Genomic DNA, 20,570 nt, shown 5'->3' with positions numbered 1-20,570 from the left:
TTTTAAGGAAACAAACTCTAAGTCAAGTATTTTGACCTGAGCAAATGGAAAAATAGAGTTGCTAACCCTAAATAAAACCTGACCCACGTGTCAGTTCTCATCCCTCTGAGAAGTCCTCAGAAAAACCGACCACAGTTCTCCACAGCCCACGGGATGTTGGTTCTCCACTGAACTCACAGGACTGTTACTCACAGTGAAAGTCTTCTCTGAGAGATTTTACCATACGCTCTTTCTGGGAGCTCCTCCTCAGTGTTGTCTTCTACATGCAAACAGGGAGTAAATATATGTTCCTGCCTTAACCATCCTAGTTTAATATCACCATAATCATACAATACTTAGTTCTGACAAATGCATAACAGCAGCCACTATGTTTTGTATGTACACTTTGATTGCTTTGTAACAGCATGGGCCGTTAGCTGATACACTAAACAATTCTTATAATGCCTTTTTTTATCACACTGCATCTCAACTTCTGCCCATTGGAATGACCCTCAACAACTTTTATGAGAAAATCCCCTGAACACTATTACTTCCAACAATCAAACATTTTGTCAAGCAGCTAGCCTTTGGGTATTGCTTTCTCCCTTTTCTCCATGGTTCTTCCCCCACTTGGGACATGAGGCCTTGATGTCAACTCCAGTCCCATTGCTGCTTTCGTCTCTGGTGTGAACCGCCATGGCTTGAGCTCCATGTCTATGTGTAAGCTCTCCTGGCTGTTTCTCCAGAGGAAACTATTTCTGCTTACCTGGGACCATCTTCCTTGGCTAAAAGGGATATGTGTGTGTGGTGTGGGGGAGACTGGAAGTGGGAGTTGCTCTGACCCAAAGTAGTCCAATATGACTTGTCAATAAAAGCCTTTATTCAACTAGTCACATTAATAGGGCTTCTACCTCCAGTGTTTCTTTAAGAGATTTTTTTTTAATTCCTTAGAAGAATGTCAATTAAAGTGACAGCTGTATTCTCTGTTGGATTGACTCATACACCCTTGGTTCCTGCCTTTTTCTACTGTGACTTCTGATATTGCTGCCGAGTCTAGGAAACCAAAATCCATATTTTCCAGAATCATATGGAATCAGAGTTCTAAAAGCAAATTAAGTTCCATCAATTATATGTAATCAAATGAGATTTAGAAGGTAGAAGTTCAAAGGAAGTGATCTTTTTGTCTCTTTTCATGGTTTTGTAAAAAGGCAGTTTCAGTGGAGGCAATCTTTTTTTAAATTTCGTTTTCCTGATTTCTGAATCACAGCTATGAATACATTTTTGAACTTCATCTTGACAGAGTGGCTGCAGAAGTGGCAGAGGTGTTCCCATGGCCCATGATTTGAGATATTTTTCAAGAATCATCCTAACAGTCCACTGTTCCAGCTGTGCCCACAACCCTCTAATAATTTTTAAGTACAGAACTGGCTGGATTAAACTCCCGCTTTCCAAAAATGGAGCAGTTTCCATTTTCTCAGCTGAACACTGAGTAATGTGCACGTGTGCAGAGAGATGGTTCAAGGTTGTTCGATGCACTGCTAGTAAGGGCAAAAAGCTGAATGGCAGGAAGCAAGCAGAGATTGGTTAAGTAGATATCATTGCAGCTGTACAAAGAAGTAGGGGTTTTTTTAGGTATAAATATGACATAACGTCCAAGTTATTCGAGTCTGTCCGGAAAAAGTCCAGCCATTGTTAATATAACAAGAACAGTTTACATGACATCGATGTAACCTGGCAGCCAAGGAGAGTGGACTGGAATGCGCATGTGTGAACAATGATGGCTTCACTGTACTAGTCAGTGGGGGCAGTAGACACCATTGAGTGAGCATGCATACTGTGTGGTTGTCATATTCAAAATGACTGAGCAAATAGAGTAACAAATCTGCATCACATTTAGCATTAAGCTTGAAGCTATTCAGATGATTCAGAAGGCCACAGCTATGGGCAACTGGTGATTGGTATCTTCATCACAACAACATTCCCACTCATGCATCACGTCTCGTGCAGAGTTTTTTGGCAAAACATCAAATCACCCAGGTGACTCAGCCCCCGCCCCCCCTACAGCCCAGATTTGGCACCAGCAACTTCTGGCTTTCCCAAAACTAAAATTACCTTTAAAAGGGAAGAGATTTCAGACCATCAGTAAGATTCAGGAAAATACAACAGGGAAGCTGATGGCGATTGGGAGAACTGTGTGAAGTCCCAAGGTGCCTACTTTGAAGGGAACTGAGGCGTCATTGTCCTGTGTACAGTGTTTATTGTATCTTCTATCTTCTTCAACAAATATCTCTGTTTTTCATATTACATGGCTGGATACCTTCTGGACAGACCTCATATATTTTAAATGAAAGAAATAAGGTACAGTGCAGGTATATATAGGATATTACTGTTTTTGAATATAGGTACAGAAAAAGACACAGATGTGGAAATATATAAAAGTATGTAAGAAACTGATTATGGTGTTTCCCACTGGGGAAAAATCTAGATGACTAAACAGAGAATAGGATACTGAATTTTTACAATGGTTTTCTTTATAGCTCTGAATTTCGAATCATATCCTTATAATTAACTGTATGACATCTACACCCATCCTTTTTCTGTTATCATCCTGACTTGTGAATATCTTGTCTCCAATATCTTCTGCTCAACTCATGTCTTTTCCTGCCATTCCTTTTCCATCTCTATCCTGTAGCTGTGAGTAATTTTTCAGGCCAATGTTGGGGAGGATTTGAGGAGCATTACCTCAATAGAGGTAATTTTGGTTCTCAATAATGAGAACCAAAAATTTCTAATTCCTGGCACTTAGTGGAAAGATCTGAGAAGAGAAGGTGAATGTTTTATGAAAGTTGTTCCACTGAATTTAATTGTAATACAGAAAGAGATCCTGGGAGAAAAAACTGGGTGATCCTTGTTTTATTGCATGGAAAACTGAACCTTGTCTGGGGACTTCGGAACTATTACTGATTCTGTTACCAGTTCTTCCTTTGCGGACAGGTGCACTGGCCCACCATGGCTGCACTAGCTTTCCCTACAGAGATGTCATCTTGTTCTTATTTCACAGCAATGTTTCATGAGCCGAGTGTTAACAAAGGGCTGACATGATATGTACTATTTAGCTACGAAGTTTTAAATTTAAAAAACAAAATGAAGTAACAGTTTAATGTTTCATACAGATTTGGTGTCCTTCAAAGAGTGGTCCATGCCTTTAAGGAGAGAAATCAGTAGGGCCACAAGCTAGTCCATATAACATTCTAATCACACAATCAGTTGAAACCTGATAAGACCACACGGAGCAGTGGAATCAATGGTGATTGTGGCTAGGTAAGCCACTTCGAGAATGTCACTGTTGTACAGTGCAGGCGAAGGCATCACCTGTGCGGGTGTGATAAGGGTAATCAAGTTCAGGGGCCATTAGATTCATTCTCATAATTTTAACACAGTCATGCTGATCTAGCATATATTATAATAGGCTAATCACAGGTCTATTTTATTTGTTTTACCAGCCCAATACCTATGCAACACGTATCATATGTACATGTGGGGAAACTAAGAGTTAGAGACGCTAAATCAATTTCCTAGCATTGCAAAGCCAGCTAGTAAGCAGCTGCCCAGACTTTGCTGAGTGGCCAAGTTTGAACTTTTAATACCTATTTTACACTATTGGTGTCTGTTTAACAGCTACATTTGATCTGCTTTTATTTACATGATTTATTTCCTATGGTAGAGTGAGTATGTTATAGTAGATTCAGGGATGCCCTTTCATTCTTCAGGCCATCCTATAGGGAGCCGATGGATAGAGTCCATCTACATGAGACGTTTTTCTGAGAGTGAAAATGTTTGCACCCTCCACCCCTTGGCTAGTAAAAAGCCAGGTTATATAAAAATTCACCATGAATATACTATTTTTATATCTGGGACTTTGATCATAAATCATGTCCATCTGGAAGAACAAAAGGACTATAAAGATTAGACACTGTTTGCTACTCCTTTGGTGAGGCAGCATGCTGGGCCTTTTGCAGGAGCAGAGCTGCTACTTGGTATATTGTCTGAGGCTGAAAGATATAATCCAGGGCCAGCATTCTTGGCAGGAGCGTATCGAGTGGAAAGTTCCTGGGCTTCTGGATATTTTGCAATTCCAACTGAGATAGAAAGAATGTTATTTTCTTCCATTTCCCTTCATGGGTGATGTAAGTCTTCACCTACTTAAAATACAGTTTACATATAGGATGCTTTCACTGCCTTTTAAGATTCTGGAAACTCCCACATATGACAACTGTAAAACTTGGCTAAGGGAGTTATCCACCCCCTCCTAATCCCCCATCCACAGACACACTCGCTCTCAGAAATCAACTGGGTGAAAGTCTGCCTTGACTAGTACTTATTTTGTACTAGTAACTAACTCAGAAGTCATCAGAAAATGTAGCAACTTTCATCAGCAACACTTGCCAGAGAGTAATGCAGGGCCTTGAATGACATGGTATCTCAAGAGGCAGCGACCCTATGACTGGCATCTTGCTTTCTTACAGTTTTCCAGAACTGCACATTGGAAAAAGCATCAGGAAGTTTATCCAGTAAAATTCTGCCAACAGGCTTCAAGTTCTAGGCGTTTGCGTGACTTCATGGATGAATGTTTCCGGAGCACAGGCTTCTGTGTTTTTAGTCCCTTAATATTAAGTTGATATATAATATTCTTGCTTACGCTTTTTGAGGGCTGCTTTGATAATCAGCATAGAATATGTAAAGAAAAAGAAGTAGATGACAGAGATTTGTTTCAGGACCCCATCCCCAAATACAAAAATCTTTGGATGTTCAAGTCCCGCACATAAAATGACATAGTATTTGCATATAACCTATGTACATCTTCCCATGCACTTTAAATCATCTCTAGATTATATATAATGCAAAATACAATGGAAATTCTATGTAAATGGATGTTATACTATATTGCTTAAGGAATAATATTGAGGAAGTCTGTACGTGTTTGGTACACAACAAACATTGTAGGTCTAACTACATAGTATATATCAGCAACAACATAAAAAAGTTTTCAAATATCTGTTACTGCAGCTGGTCGAATCCATTGCTACAGGACCCTCGGATACAGAGGACTGATTGCACTAATTATTTCTCCTTTCAGAGCTCGGATGAGCAAAGCCACGTGCCCATGTATACAAGGCAATAAAATATTCTTCCTCTCCCCACAGGATTCCATCTCTCCCCTAACCCAAAAACAGTTCATTCATACAATTTATTTCCATTTCAAATAATTTTGTGTTTAAAGAAAACTCATGATATTTACTATAAACTTTTTTTGCACCTATCAGTTCTATAAGAAGGTACAAGAAGAAGCAACTGGAATGATAGAAGGTGAGAAAATTGGTAAATGTGGTCACTCTCAGTGTGTAGCCAAAACGATCTTCTCAATGTCAATTATGCTATGTTCTTTCTTTCTAGAAAATGGGACAAGCTGTTCCTGGGGATCTGAACAGGCACATACATGACAGATCTCAGGAAGCAACTAAACCTGTATCCGTGATATAATTCTAATATATTTTAAAAATGAAACATGTAGGAAAGTCTTTGATGGTTGCCAATATGTCCAAAACCTTTTCAACTGAAACATCCAGCCTCATTACGTTATAAACACTAGTACTCTACTACTGCGGTGTTCTCTCTTGGGCTGAGCTCCTATGCTCTTTTTATGAGGAAAAACTGATGAGCAAGGAAACTGATGTAAAGGAAATTAATGGTCTAACACTTCGTATACTTAACTGTTAAGTATAAACCCCCTGAAAAACATTAGCCCTTGTTAGGTATAAGATTCAAGTTTAACTTTTAGGGCCGAGATTTGCTCACTGTAGGTAGAAAACTCTTTACTACAAAACATTCGTTTTAGCCTGTCTAGGCCATATGGCTCTTCTCAATAAAATCTGAAGGAATATATTCTAGATTTTCAAAAATGCCAAAAAATAAAAAATCTTAAGCCAAGAATAATCAGTTCTATCCACTGTAATTGACTCCATTGTAATTCAGTGTTGATAGTTTACCAAAATCAAATACAAATATAATAAATACTATACACGCATACATGCACACACATGTATACATGCATACATGTGTATACATGCATGTGCATATACACACATGTACACACAGAGAGACCTGGCCTGTAGCTCAGTGGATTGAGCATGGGCCTGCGAACCAAAGGGTAGCCGGTTCAAATCCCAGTCAAGGCACAGGCCTGGGTTGCCGGCCTGGTCCCCAGGAGGGGGAGTGAGAGAGAGGCAACTACACATTGATGTTTCTCTCCCTCTCTTTCTCCCTCCCTTCCCTTTAAAAATAAATCAATAAAATATTTTAAAATATATATGTATACATATATGTACTTACTTACATGCATGTCACATTTAGAAGGAACAATTATCCCCTCAGTTACCATATCAGTGTGGCTAACACACCTCTCACATATCTCATAACCTACTTGACCTTCACATAAAATATCTGAAACCATTAAGAATTCCTCACTAGCCCTGACAAGTGTGGCTCGGTTTGGTTGGGCATCATCCCGCAAAGCAAAAGGTTGCCAGTTCGATTCCCAGGCAGGGCACATGCCCAGGTTGCAGGTTTGGCCCCTGGTTAGGGTGCATACAAGAGGCAACCAATCAACGTTTCTTTCTCACATCAATGTTTCTCTCCCCCTCTTTCTCCCTCCCTTCCCCTCTCTCTAAAAAGAAATAAATAAAATCTTTTAAAATTTTTCTCACTAGAGAATATAATAAAGATTTGAATGGAAATACAAGTAACTGAAAAGCTAATGAGAAATACACAAGACCATAATGCTCAAGTCTCCAGGGCAGGCCTAATTCCTCGGCTGGTTTCTCCAACTCGTTCATGTATTCTGGACAGTCCCTGCCATTCTGCCTACACATTCTGTGGTTTCTTAGGCTAGAGTCAGTTAGCTGCTTGCATGCAGAAAGCCTCAAAAATATATATGCATAAATGTACCACTATATTAGGTATGGTTATCATTACAGAATAGATTTTTTGGTATATATATATATGGTCCCTCTTTATTAGAGAAGTAATAAAATGCTTAGCTAGGATTCAGCCATAAAAAAAAAAAACCATGATAATACTGTAGTTCTTAAGTTTTGAATAAATATTTTAATCTTTGAGCCTCAATTTCCTAGTTTGGAAAATGGATGTTAAAATCCTACTTTTAAACATTTATTATGAGGATTAAACATGTAAGACAAACTCTCCCTTTATGCTGCAGCCACTGACTTGGCCATTTCTTCTTCATTACCGCTGTCCTGTGTGCTTCGGTCTCGTCAACGTCACACACCAGCCTGGAATAGCCATCCCTCTCTCGTACCAAAAATGCTACTCAACTTGCTCAAAGTTCAGATTTCAAAAAGAATAGTTTAATTAAACTATATTCTGAAAGCTCTAGCCATTTCATGTCTTATAAGTCAGCCAACCCGCCTGGAATGCTGGTATCCCACCAATGAAGACTCTATAGAACGCTTGCCACAGTTGCTCTGCGTCTTGTGCAACAGGGAGATTTTTTTTTTTTTTTTTTTAGAACACTCAGGATTTTAGTAAAAAGAGGACTATGTCTGTTTTAACTTCTGCCAGAAAACGTGTTCTATCAATACTTGGGGACATTCTATGCCTCTTTTCTGGGTGCCATTTCCAAAGTCCCCGCCATCTTACCCAGCAACATTCCCTACCCACTGACACCATGCTAGCCCCAGGAATCCCACAAAGCCAATGGAAATATGACTACTGACTTTAATATTTTAAGCATGTAGACGGATCCACCCACAATGTTTGCTTAACTTTGAAAATATTTTTTACCCTCTCCTAGATGGTTGCCAAAAGACATTTCTGCCTGAAATCTTTGAGTCAGAGGCTGTATGTAGGCACAGTTTATTCTGCTGTATAAATTCAGACATGTTAATTGATACTTTTTGGTCCATGACTCACCATGTCCTGTCAATTTCTATGAATACTCCTTTGTCAGACTGGGGATTGAAAGGAGTGATCGGTTTGTCAACCATAATATTGGATAATTTTATTTTACTTTTTATTTCTATTCTTTTTCATGCTGTGTTCTATCTATGGTGAAGTACCAGTTCCATCACTGCTCACAAAAGAATAATGTAAAGTAAACATTTCTCCTCAAGTTCTCACTCTGTTTCCTTCTTGCTTTAACTATTCCTGCCTTTTTAAAGTTAGTACAAATAGCTTCTTTTGTTTGTTTATTTCATTTAAGAAAAGCACAGATTAGTACTGGTAGAGGCAAGTCCTTTGAGAAATGGCAACAAAAATTAACCGAGATTATCTCAAGTAGAGTAACTGTAAAGTTTGTAACTAAATCAGAGTGAAGTTGGGAAATCATAAGGCATAAATCATCATAGAGTCTACAAAATATTAAAAGAATTAAAATAATTTGCTAGTTTTTCAAGAGAACTCTCAAGGAAGAAGACATTTTTAGCTCACACACATCATCCTGATTCTTGAACAAAAGTTATCTTACAGGAGAAATTGAAAATGCATCAGGTAACTCGTTCACTTCAAATCTATATTTCACAATTGGTCCTTCTTAGTTATTATTTGATTTTCTGAATTCTATGTATTCAGCTCTCAGATCAGTACACAGAAGAGGTTCTCAATAAATATTTGTCAACATGATAAAAAGCATAGAGCTTGTTTGTTTGGAAGAAAGGTATATAAATGACCTCATTCAGTATGTCATCATGTATCACATGAGAATCCAAGTAAAAGAAGGAGGAAAAACTCAGTAAAATTGCTCATCGTTACAGGTAGCTGGAAGTCACGAGAGGCCTACAGATTGGACTGGGCTTTTAAAAGACATCTCACAGCAGGAAACATACAGCAGACATCGGGTCTTCGATGTTTGCATTAATAAGCATTTATTTGCCACTAATGGTTTATAAAGTACTATGAAAAAAAGCTTGAAAGGACTAGCTGCTTTGCTGCAAATAAAATCTAACAAAGATGGCAAAACATACATAAAAATAACAAAATGCAGCAAAAGCAAAAACCTACATGAATATTTCTATTTAAATATAATAGAAATCACACTAAGGATGAAACTGGTAGAGCTGGGATTAAAGGGGAGTTTGGGGAGCACGCAATGTTTTTTGCCAGCTTTTAAAGGGAAATAATCTTTCAACCCCTTAAGCCTCCTTCCTAGAATTAACAATAGTTAGCTTGTACCATACTGAATATTTTACTCAAAAGAAAAAAATACTTTAGAAGTTTTAAATTTTAAAGTATAATTTTATTATTTGTAGTAAAGTTAGCATTTTTTGAAATTAATTTACATGTTTTGTAGAATATAAGGCAAGAAAGTAATTATATTGATATCATTAAAACATAAATGAATAAAACAACTTTTGGTATAAGTGAAAGTCATTGAAGAGCATTGTGAAAGTATAATTTTTTAAAAGGTAAAATCAGGATTTTCATGCAAATGTGAAATGAACACCTCAAGGATTTTATTCAATCCATTAATTAATAGTGAAATGTTATGAACAGGTCAAGAGCATTTGAGAAGCTACTCATATGTCCAAGTAAATATAGAACTATTAGGAAAAATACCTGGGTTAGTGGTTTAGGTCTTACAAAGCAGTGAGCCATAGCCGCTGGGACTGTCTCTTCCACAGGGAAGAGATGACTTGCATCTCCACCAGACCAATGCCTACAAGTTAACCTCAGCCCTCCAGAGCTGTGCAAGAGCCTAACCTGTAGCAAGTCCAGCCAGCACTGCCTTGAAGCACACTCAGCAATCACTGAGTGTTTACAAGTTTTAGAGAAACTTTCTGACAGCATGAACACATTTTTATCAAGCAAGCCTCCCTCAAAACAATATACTTAATGAGTTCAATGTATATTTTTTCAAGATTGCTTCTTATCTTAGCTTGTTTGTTGGAAGAGAGGTAAAAAAAAAAAACAAAGCACAAAATCAAGAAATTATAGATGACCCCAATCCCTTTATTGTCTACACTTTTAAAATGTAACTTTTATTTTAGTGAAATATTTAGGTGCCAGGAACGCACACACAAAGCATAGATCAAAAAGTCTAAATAAAAGACCATCTCCTCTTGGTAGGTCACAGAAGAAGACTAAAGAAGAATGAAATAAGCATAATGCCAATGAGCAACTCTGTCAATCAACTTTCCTCCTCATAAGTGAAGACAAACACTGAGCATTTTTGGCAAGACATTGCTGGAAATGAACTCCAGCCTTGCCCTCTCTCTCCCACATTCTTCCTCCCTCCCTTCTTCTTATGTAATCTTTTTTTTTAAATTTTTAAATTTTTTTTATTGTTATTCAATTACAGTTGTATGCCTTTTCTCCCCTTCTTATGTAATCTTTATCTGTTGTCCTCTTTGTTTCTGTTAAGTATGTCACCTGTCTTCTCAAAAAGAAAAGTCCACAGAGAATTGGAACCATTGGGACATTTAATTACCAGCACCTGCTTTAAGAAAAGCCCTCTGAGCCATGACAACTTCCGAGCTCCCAGAAGCCCAAGTTAAGTACTTTTGGATCAGGTGCTTCTCTAGGACAGTCAGTGCCTATTCATGTACAAAAGAAACTTAACTTCCTCGCTCAGACTCAGAGGTGAGGGGCACTTTCAGGTGGAGGAGAAAGCTGGACATGATGGCCCTGTGATGTATCCAACAGGAAAAATCCAACAAACAGATTTCATTCCTGATTACTTTTCACAAAGTTTCAAATAATTTCTTATAGCATGTTTTGCTATAATAATTTCTTATACCTTTATGCTTTGTTTTATTATAAAAAATACATACTCAGTTTAGAAAATGTAGAAATTATAGGTAATAGTCAGAAACTATAATTCTCTAATAACATAGAGACCACCATTGTTAAAAATTTGTTGAAAATATATCCATGCAATGTACGCATAAACATAACTGAGATCACACATACATATATGTACATGTATGTGCATGTGTTCAGGTTTGTGTAAATGAATACATGTGTGACATATATACATACATAATTGCTAATACTTCCTTTCCCTTAACAATAGAATAGAAATTTACTTCATCTCATTTAGTACTCATCAATAACATAGGGTTAATGTCTAGTTAGTATTCCAATGTATGATTCTAACTTAAATAACTTTATCAATCCTATATATAGTTGGAGTCCTCCTACCTGTGGCTATTGTAAAGATAGTATAACAAACAAAACAACTGACAGAGGTCCCTAAAAATTAATGATTACTTTACTTAGGCTTTGTTCATAGAAGAGCTAAGTCAGACGTGAATCAGCTTTTAGGTAATTGATACACATATATTGCCAAATTACCCTCCGAAAAGTCTATAGCAATTTATATGCTCACAGAAAGCACATAAAGAATGGTATTTCCTATACAAAATACAATTTAATTAACTCTGTTTTTCAGCTTTAATTTTTTGTACACAACAATATTAAATGTAAAAAGTATAAATGACTAATAAACCTATGAAAAAATACTCAGTATTTTTCTGTTGTGAATTGCTTAGGCGCACCAACTTTTTTATTTGTAAAGGGTTATTTATCATCATGATATTGATCTACTATCTGACATAAAAGCATCAAGTATTTCTCACAATTTATCATTTGCTCTTTATTTATTATAAAAGAATTTTAAATTTTGTGTAATCAATATTATATTTTTCTTTAACCTATTAAAGTGATGGATTATACTAATACAGATCCGTTTTTAGTCATTCCTGCCTATCCTGAAATCAATCTCACTTTGTCTACTTAGCTTTCCTTAACCACATTATGAATTAAATAGTTTTAAATGTATAATAAAGTATAATACATGAACATAGAAGTGTACAGCTCTGTGGAGAGCTCAGTGAATCTCCACAGATCGCATCGGCTCCGTAACCAGCACCCGAATCGGGAAAGACAGCATTCTCTTCACCTATGTGTTCCCTTCTAATGCTTATCCTCATCATGAGAAATGAATACCCTGAATCTAAGACTACAGTTTTGCCTATTTTTGTTATCAGACTAAGTATTCTTTCCCCACCACCAAGAACAGTAAATTTTTTAATGATTAAAGAAAAAAATATAACATCAGTATTGGCAGATTACAATGTTAAAAAATTAAGTAACTGAAATGTTTTCATAAAGAAAACACCAGGCCCAAACAAGTTTATATGACAAATTATACCAAATATTTGACGAACAGAGAATCTCAATCTTAAACAAACTTTTCCAGAAACTCAAAAAAGAAGAAAATGACTCAACCTACTTTATGAGACTATCATAATACTGATACTTAAAATTAGAAAAGCAAAATACACAAAGGAAAATTACATGTTATTGACTTTGATGATCATAGTTTCAAAAATCCTAACTGAAATATTTTAAAGCAAGCCCAAGACTGCATGAAATAAAATATATAAGATCAATTTAGATTTATTTCAAGAATTTAATACTAGCTTGATATTGGAACATTTCATTAATTTAATTTTCACATTAACAAATTAGAGGAGAAAAAGTTGGCAATCTCAACAGATGCAGGAAAAGGTGATAAAATTCACTACCTATAAATGACAGAAACTTCAAGTAAACTAGGGGTAAAGAAAAAAAGCTTTTTAATTTAAAAAATATACTTGTAAAATTCCCAATGTAAATATCATAATTAATAAAAAACGTTAAATATCAAAGCACTTTCTTTAATATCAGGAATACATTAAGCATATCACCATTTTTTCCATGATTATACTGGAAGCCTGGCCAAATTAATAGGAACAGAAGAAGAAATGTAAGTATAAAGATTATCAAAAAGAAGTTATTATTTTTGGAAGACCTATGTAATAATGTAATAACCCAAAAGAAACTTAAGAAAATATTTAATTAAAAAAAACAGGAATTAACAAGTTGCCTAGATATTAGATCAATGTAGATAATTCAATTACATTTTTATCATTTAAAATTATTTAGAAAATAGCACTTTTAAAAGATGCCACTTTAAAAATGACAAAATAAAAAGTAATCTACCAAAAAATAACTCTATCTAAAACATGTTTACTCTTGTCACGGATAAAATTATAAAACTTTATTAAAGCACATTAAAGTAAAAATGCAATGTCACGTAACAGTCCATATTTAAAGATGTTCAATACTTCCCAAAATGATCAAAATATAGAGTTAAGTTTCAATAGGGCTTAAACAAAACTTGAAAATAAGTAAAAATTAATGTAGATGAGCAAATATCCGAGAATCAGCAAGAAGCCCATTCAGATGAGGTAATCCTAGGAGACAACCCCCTCCAGGCTTCAGGGTCTGCTTTCCAATGATGTCGCAGAGACAGCAGAGTGCTGAGACAGGGCAAATGAACATACCCAACGGCAGAATAAAGCGCCTAGCAGGAGAAAGAGCCATGCATACATCCAAACTCAGTTTCTGAAAAAAGCTTGCACTGTAGATGAATGGAAAGGAATGGGTTCTTCAATAACAAGGATATAGTCAGCCTGAAAGTTTTAAATTTTTAAAACATTTTATTCTTATAATATTCAAATATGCATAACAATAAAACATAAAATGATCACCTATATTTAGTCATGATTCTCCAGTGAGAGAGATTTATAATTTATTTTAAGAAATTGGCTCCTGCGATTTTGGAGACTTGGTGAGTCTGAAATATGATGGGGGAGGCCAGAAGACGAGATTCACGGAAGAGTTGCAGTTTGAGTCCAAAGGCAGTCTGCTAGCAGAATTCCTTCTTGCTCAGGGTGAGGTCATTTGTGTTCTTTTAGGCTTCTAACTGACTGGATGAGGTCCAGCCACATTATGGACAGTAATCCGTTTTCTCAAAGTCCATCAATTTAAATGTTAATCTCATTTGAAAAACACCTCCACAGAAACATGCAGAATGTTTGACCCAATATCTCTGTACCGTGACTCAGCCAAGTTGACACATAAAATTAACACGCAAAATTGAAGCGATCATCTAAATTTAACAACTGTTAATATTTTACCATATTTTCTTTACTTGGGTTTCTTTGTTTTGTGCAAAAGTATTTTGTAGTAATTTATAGACATCATGATATTTCACCCTATACACCTCAGCATGCCTTTATAAAAATTAAGGTTATCTGCTCCTTAACCACACTAACAATATCATGCCTAACAAAATTATCAATAATTCTATGTCAAGATTCAGTTTTCCCCAAATGTCTCAAAATGGTGTTTATGTTTGGTTTGTTCAAACCAAAATTGAAATTAAAATCACACACTAGATTCAGTTGTTATATCTATTCGGTCTCCTTTAATCTCTACAGTCCTCCACTCCGTCTCATGTTCCTCATTGCACAAATGAGCAAGTCCTTCAGCAGGATTTCCCACACTCAAAATCTGACTGAGTGAATCATGTGTTATTTCAACTTCTTCCTCTTTTACCTTTGTTTTCCGTAAAAGGGAAGTTAAATTTAAAGAATAATTGTTTACAGTAGATATTTTTGCAAAAATATTTCATGTGATGCTGTGAACTTCATTTTGTATCACATGATGATGTCCATGACATCAGCTTACAGAGCTAAGGTGGTGAGGATTCCTTCCATTATAAAATTATTTTCAGCATGTATCCAGCTAAAATATGTGGGCTGCCACTTTGGAAGCATGAAATTTTGCAGTTCTCCATCAATGTTCCATCTAATGGTGTTTGCATCCACTGATGATTTTTGCCAGAATTAATGAAATGTTAGAGCTCTAAAATGGTGATGGTTTGACACTATCGTTTCTTAGCGGATGTTTTTCTGCACAGAAGAGCTTACTCATCACCTGGGGCTATGTATGAGAAAGGTTGAGTTGATGCTGGTTTATTCCCAATACATTTTGGAAAAATTCTTTATCTTTAATAAAGAATTGATATCATTGTTATAATAGCAATCTATGATGATTTGTAAGTAAATTTTGTTAATTTGGACTTTATTTGCTATTATTTTCAGACTATTGCTTTTATGAGTATGCCTGTAAACTAGTGGATTTCTATACACCTATTATTTTATCTGTATTATTTTCATACTCAAATTGAACCCCTACGTGGTTGTTTCTGCATCCTCTTTGATGGAAACCCTTTGGTCTTAGCTTTCCTGTTTTCTCGTGCAAAAATTAAAAAAAAAATGCCCCGTGTACAATGCTTGGTTTGAAATTGAAATCAGTCAATTTTCCAAAAATGTAGTTATTTAGCAAAGAATGGTGTTTAGAGACCAAAATCTGGGTACTTACAGTGCTCATTGACATTGATGTGTCATTTCTCCTGGCCTTTTCAGTCTACAGACCTAGAAGACCTATCTACTTAAAATCGTAAGTTCATATTGACATTTTCAATTTAAATTTAATGTTTCTATACTGCAATCAGTTTTATATCAAAAATTGTTATTTCACTTATTTTGTAATGTAGCAATAAAATTACTTTTTATTTTAGTATACAAAATACATACATTTATTTTTAAAATGGCAATATTATTATAAATAATAACACTACTTTTTAAAGTTTAAAAATCCTAAAGTATTTTTTGGTTTTATACTAAATCCCACTAAGAGGTATAATAAAAGTTATTTTAACAACTATACCTTTATATAATACCCTTTGTTTAATCTTTCTTCACATGATGTTTCTTAGTTCTCTGATATAAGCAACAAATAATCAGCTTATAAACATTTTATGTAACTTACTTTCCCTTTGTCCATCATTGAACATCAAACATCCCACTTGAAATAATAACATTATCTTGTGATTTTTAGTTCTGCATTTTGAAATATGATTAGGTTTCTACTATTGGGCTTGTCAGTTTTAAATAATATCCATTGATTTCCAATTTTTACCTATGAGGCAATCAGTTATCCTACTTTTCTCCTTCACTCACTTTGTTTCTTTTCTTCATGCTATTTCTACATTTTCAGAGCACATAATACAACATACTATTATTTACCTTTAAGCCAATAATTGTTTTAGAACATTAATTACACTCAAAGTTTAACACCAATGTTTTTGTCATAGTTTTCACAATTGTCACTCAGGCACATTCCTTAGTAAATGCTCACAAACATCATGTTCAAAACAGTTTTTTTTTAGTCTTGATTCCTGAAGGATAGCTTAGCTAGATAGCAAGTCATTAGTGCATTATTTTCTTGCACATCTTAGAGATGTTGCCATACCATTGTATGATAAAATATTGCTGCTGAGGTCAGATGACAATCTGCTTTGATTTCCTTTGAAAAAACTTGGTCCTTTTGTTAGAAGGCCAGAAAAAGACTCTCTCTAGTGTGTAATTAATGCAGCATATGCTTCAAGGTGACAATTCACTATATAGTTTCAGTCTTCTGTAATCTCAAGAAAATTTTCTTGAATTATATTTTCAAATATTAGTTCCACTCCATTCCATGTTTTCTTCTTTAGGATCTTCATTTCTATAGCTATTAAATGTACTTTATCTTTCTTCTATACTTATTACTTTTTCTCAGTTTTTTTGGTCTCTTCCCTTATATCTGAATTTCCTCATTTCTATCACCTATGTCCCCTCATTATATAGTCATATTAGCTCATCCCTGGACATCAGTAATTTATCTTCATCTAAGATGACTTTTTCCTTTCTGAAAACTTTTCTGAATTCTCTCAAATCTTTTTACATCTTTGTGTATTTAAGTCACTTCTTCAGAGTTTTCCCATTTATGCATCATAATTGTGTGTATTCTTCAATCTTTTTTAAATTTCTCTTTTGTTTCAATATTCTTGTGCTTTGTGGCTTTCTGTCATGTATTTGTATTTGTAAACGATTTTATATTGTACCATCTACAGTTTTTTTATAGTATCTCTGCTAGTTTGGGCTTTTTTAATTTTTAAAAGTGTTAGATATTCCTAGTATTTTAGTTAAAAGGCAGATTCTATGGAGGTACAGGAGGTGACTGAAGTGGTTTTACTGATTTTTTAGCTCAAGTTTTCCCTCTTCTGTTGCTACAACAAAGGGAAGTTGTTTTATTTTTTGGTACCTTTTTGTGGCCAGCCTTTCTGTGGTTCTTGATTCCTATCACATTCTGGAAATGCTGCTTAGCTTTTTAATTATGGCTGCTGCCTTCAAAGGACACCTCCAATTTCCAGGTTGCTTCTCTCTCTGTGCCCAAGCATTGGGGACTGCCAATCCCAGTCTCATGCACTTTGATGCCTGTTCCATTCAACTCCTCCACCGTGCGTGAGTCATCTGAACCGCCCCATTTCATCTCCGCCTCAGCAGTGCCCTTAGGGTTGAATCCTGTCGTTCTGAAGGTAAACCTGACCTCTCCCACTGCCAGCATGCTTCTGTACTTCACAATTGGACAGTTTTCTGTCCATTTTTTTCTGAGTTCTATGCAATATCAGGGGCTCTGGCAACAGTTTTGCCTGTCCCATGTGTTTTTCCCTAATTACATGTACATTGGAGCTTACAGTCTTCTATGTCTCCTAGTTACACTATAGAAGTAACTTGTGAGAGTTGCATTTGCTTTCCTTTTACTATTTGTTAATTTTAGTAGAAAGTTTCAGGTAAGTCCAATGTAGGCTGCTGCCATTATCCCAGGGAACCAGAAACTCTTAGATTTCCTCAAATTAATTTAAATTAAAAATTAATAATATTTAGAATAAAATATAGGTGATTATCTGTATGAATATCAACATGGAAAACTGTCTTTAGCAGGACTTGAGGAGTTATATTAGTCTGCTCGGAATGACCAAGTGTCGTAACAAAATACCATGGGCTATGGAGGTTAAACAACAGAAATCAATTTTTTCACAGTTCCATTTTTTGTACTTTATGGGAGGTTTATTTAAAATAACATGACAAAGAAAATTGTCCATTAAATGGATATACCTTGAAAATACTAAGATAAAGAAAGCAAGAGTGGCAGTTATGACCACAAAACAAAATTACATTTAGTAAAATAAAAACTAAACAAAACAAAACAAAACTATGATATATTGAAAGGGAAATACAATCTACTTATTATTGTTACTTATTATTATTATTTAAGTCTATGAACCAATTTTTATTACTTTGTTTTATTTGTTTGTTTTGTGTGGTTTATTTGTTTGTCCATTTGTATTTTGGGTGAGAACACTGAAGCTCTGCTCTCTTTGGACCAACTTGTTAAGGTTCAGAATCGCCCAATAAACAACACTTTCATCTCCATCTGTCTTCTAAACCAATGCAGAAATAGTAAGAGTCAGAGAGATGGACACTAAATTATCAAAGCTAATATTGGGGAAATTGGCTTTTTCCTGTGGACACCTAGGCTACTGAATCCAGATAATAGACATTCAGATCAAATCAGTCACCAGTATCGTTAGATATAACACAGGCCTACACAGCAGGGACAGGTTCTTTACCCCTAAGCACCTCACATATCCATGAGGAATTAAGCACACACAGTCTCTAGAGAAAGGGGAGTAACAAAACAGAAAAAGGAAGAGGCCGAACTGTTCGTGTCCAGTTCTCCATCCCTAAAACATCAACTACTGAAGTTGCTCTGCAAGAGAGAAATGAATGGGAAGGCTGAAAGAGGTCAGTGGTGACATGCTAATGATTGAGCCTCCATTTCACAGGGACTGCTAATTGTCACAAATATCAATACTCAGTTTCTTCAATAATAATTTTTTTAAAAGCCTCCTTATTTTTACTGGGTAGATGGATGTCCAACTAGACACTACTTTTCCAAAATCTTCCCTGCAACTTCACGGAATTACACTGAGTTCTGGCCAGTAGAATGAGAATAGAGGATATGTGTCACAGACTAATCAAGCCTTTCAACATTGTACACTCTGCTGGCTGGGAAAAGATGAAAACTTCAGGGTCAGAATTGTAGCAGTTCAGAACAGAGCACCTCGGCGATCTTTAGCTCTGCCACCCTGAAGTCACAGGTACAAGCCACTGTATTTTGGGCCATCTTGGTTATAGCTACTGAGCCTCTGCCCTAAGTAACTCAAAATAGGTCATTGTAAGTGGATTAACGTCAAATGTAAACCTAAGAGCGTTAGATTAGCCGTTGACTGGTAGACAGTGATAGCAAAGACATTCATTACATGACAAAAACTTGGTGACACTTATTGTTCTATGATCAGTTCTCATCTTCGGCAGGTTCAGAGGTTGACTATATGCCCACAGAGTTCTATAATCAGAACTCATTGGCGTGTGTTGGAAGTGCCTTACTGCTTTCTACAAATTCCTACTTATAAGGAATATTATTATAGGCTAATTATAAGAAATGACTCTGAGAAAAAGAATCATCTCTGGAGAAAAGTTCTCAGCCTTCAGAACCTCAATTAAGAGTTTTCTACCAGACAATGGGAGGCAATGGAAAGCAACCAAGCACTGAAAATCAATTTACAAGTGCTGTGTTTACAGGTGCCACAGAAGCCCAGTTTCCAGAAGGCAACCAGGTAGCCCAAATAAAATTGAGGTAGAAAACAATGGATCAGACAAAAGACGATGTAATAAGAGAAGTAAGCTGGAAATCTTGGCAATTTTTGTAAAGAGCTCTGTGAACATATAGACCAGAACCTTACTAAGTCAAAGAGGGGAGTCATATATTTTTTTAATCATACGCCTGACCCTCAAAAGCATGTGACTATTTCATCCTCTGATATAATCCCTAGAGCAAAACTAAACCAGCTAGAAGGTGTTCAGCTTCCAATATCAACTTCTGATGAGGTTACAAAAGGTAATGGAATAAAGTTTGCCTCAGAGGGAAGATCCATATGCCATCCTGAAGAAGGGACTAGGAGTTCTGTTCAGGGAGCAGAGTCAATTTTGATTGGAAGAAATGTTTCCACGATCAGAGCAAGGAGTTGATGCAAGTCCTATCCAGCAAGATTTCTTTATGGATACGGTGCAGTGACTGCTGTATGTTTCCTGATTCCACCGCTCCATGTAGGAATTCTTTTAAGGTAACTAGTTCAAGCTCATCATTGTATATTGGGTGTGGGCCATAAATCACAGAGTCCCAGGGAGTGACACTTTGATACAGACACAGTCAGTGTTCTGGACTTCGTGTTGTCTGCCTCAGGCAGACTCGAGTATGTCCCAGGTGCGGAGAGAGGGATGTGCCCGGGAATGTGAGAACCAAGGAGAGCAGAATGGAAGTGACAGCTAGTTGTCCAAAACTTTCCATCCCTCCCTTCTCTATGCAACTCTTGATTTATAGCTATTCATATATACTAGACAAAAGATTAATATCTGTAATCTGTAGAAAGTTTCTAAAAGTCAAAAAACAGAAAGAAAGAACAACTTAACATAAGGTTCAAACTCAAAGTGGGGTTCTTCTGGCTAAACATGTCCAATTGAACTCATTAACTACCACTGAATTCCTCTCGCATTTCCCACCTGACCCCTCACACTATTAACTAAACAAATGTGAGGGAATAAAAAGGAGGAGAAAGATGCAACTCAAAAAGGTGACGGGATCAGGGGAGGAGACGAGCAACAGTATCTTGGGAGCTGGAATGCCATACAGTGGTAGCTGATACAATAATCCTAAATAAACTGGATCCTAAATAAGCA

The sequence above is a fragment of the Desmodus rotundus genome, chromosome 4 (assembly GCF_022682495.2).
Source record: "Desmodus rotundus isolate HL8 chromosome 4, HLdesRot8A.1, whole genome shotgun sequence".
In the NCBI taxonomy this organism is placed as follows: Eukaryota; Metazoa; Chordata; class Mammalia; order Chiroptera; family Phyllostomidae; genus Desmodus; species Desmodus rotundus.
The sequence above is the reverse complement of the archived record's forward strand: the minus strand, read 5'-3'. Positions refer to the sequence as shown.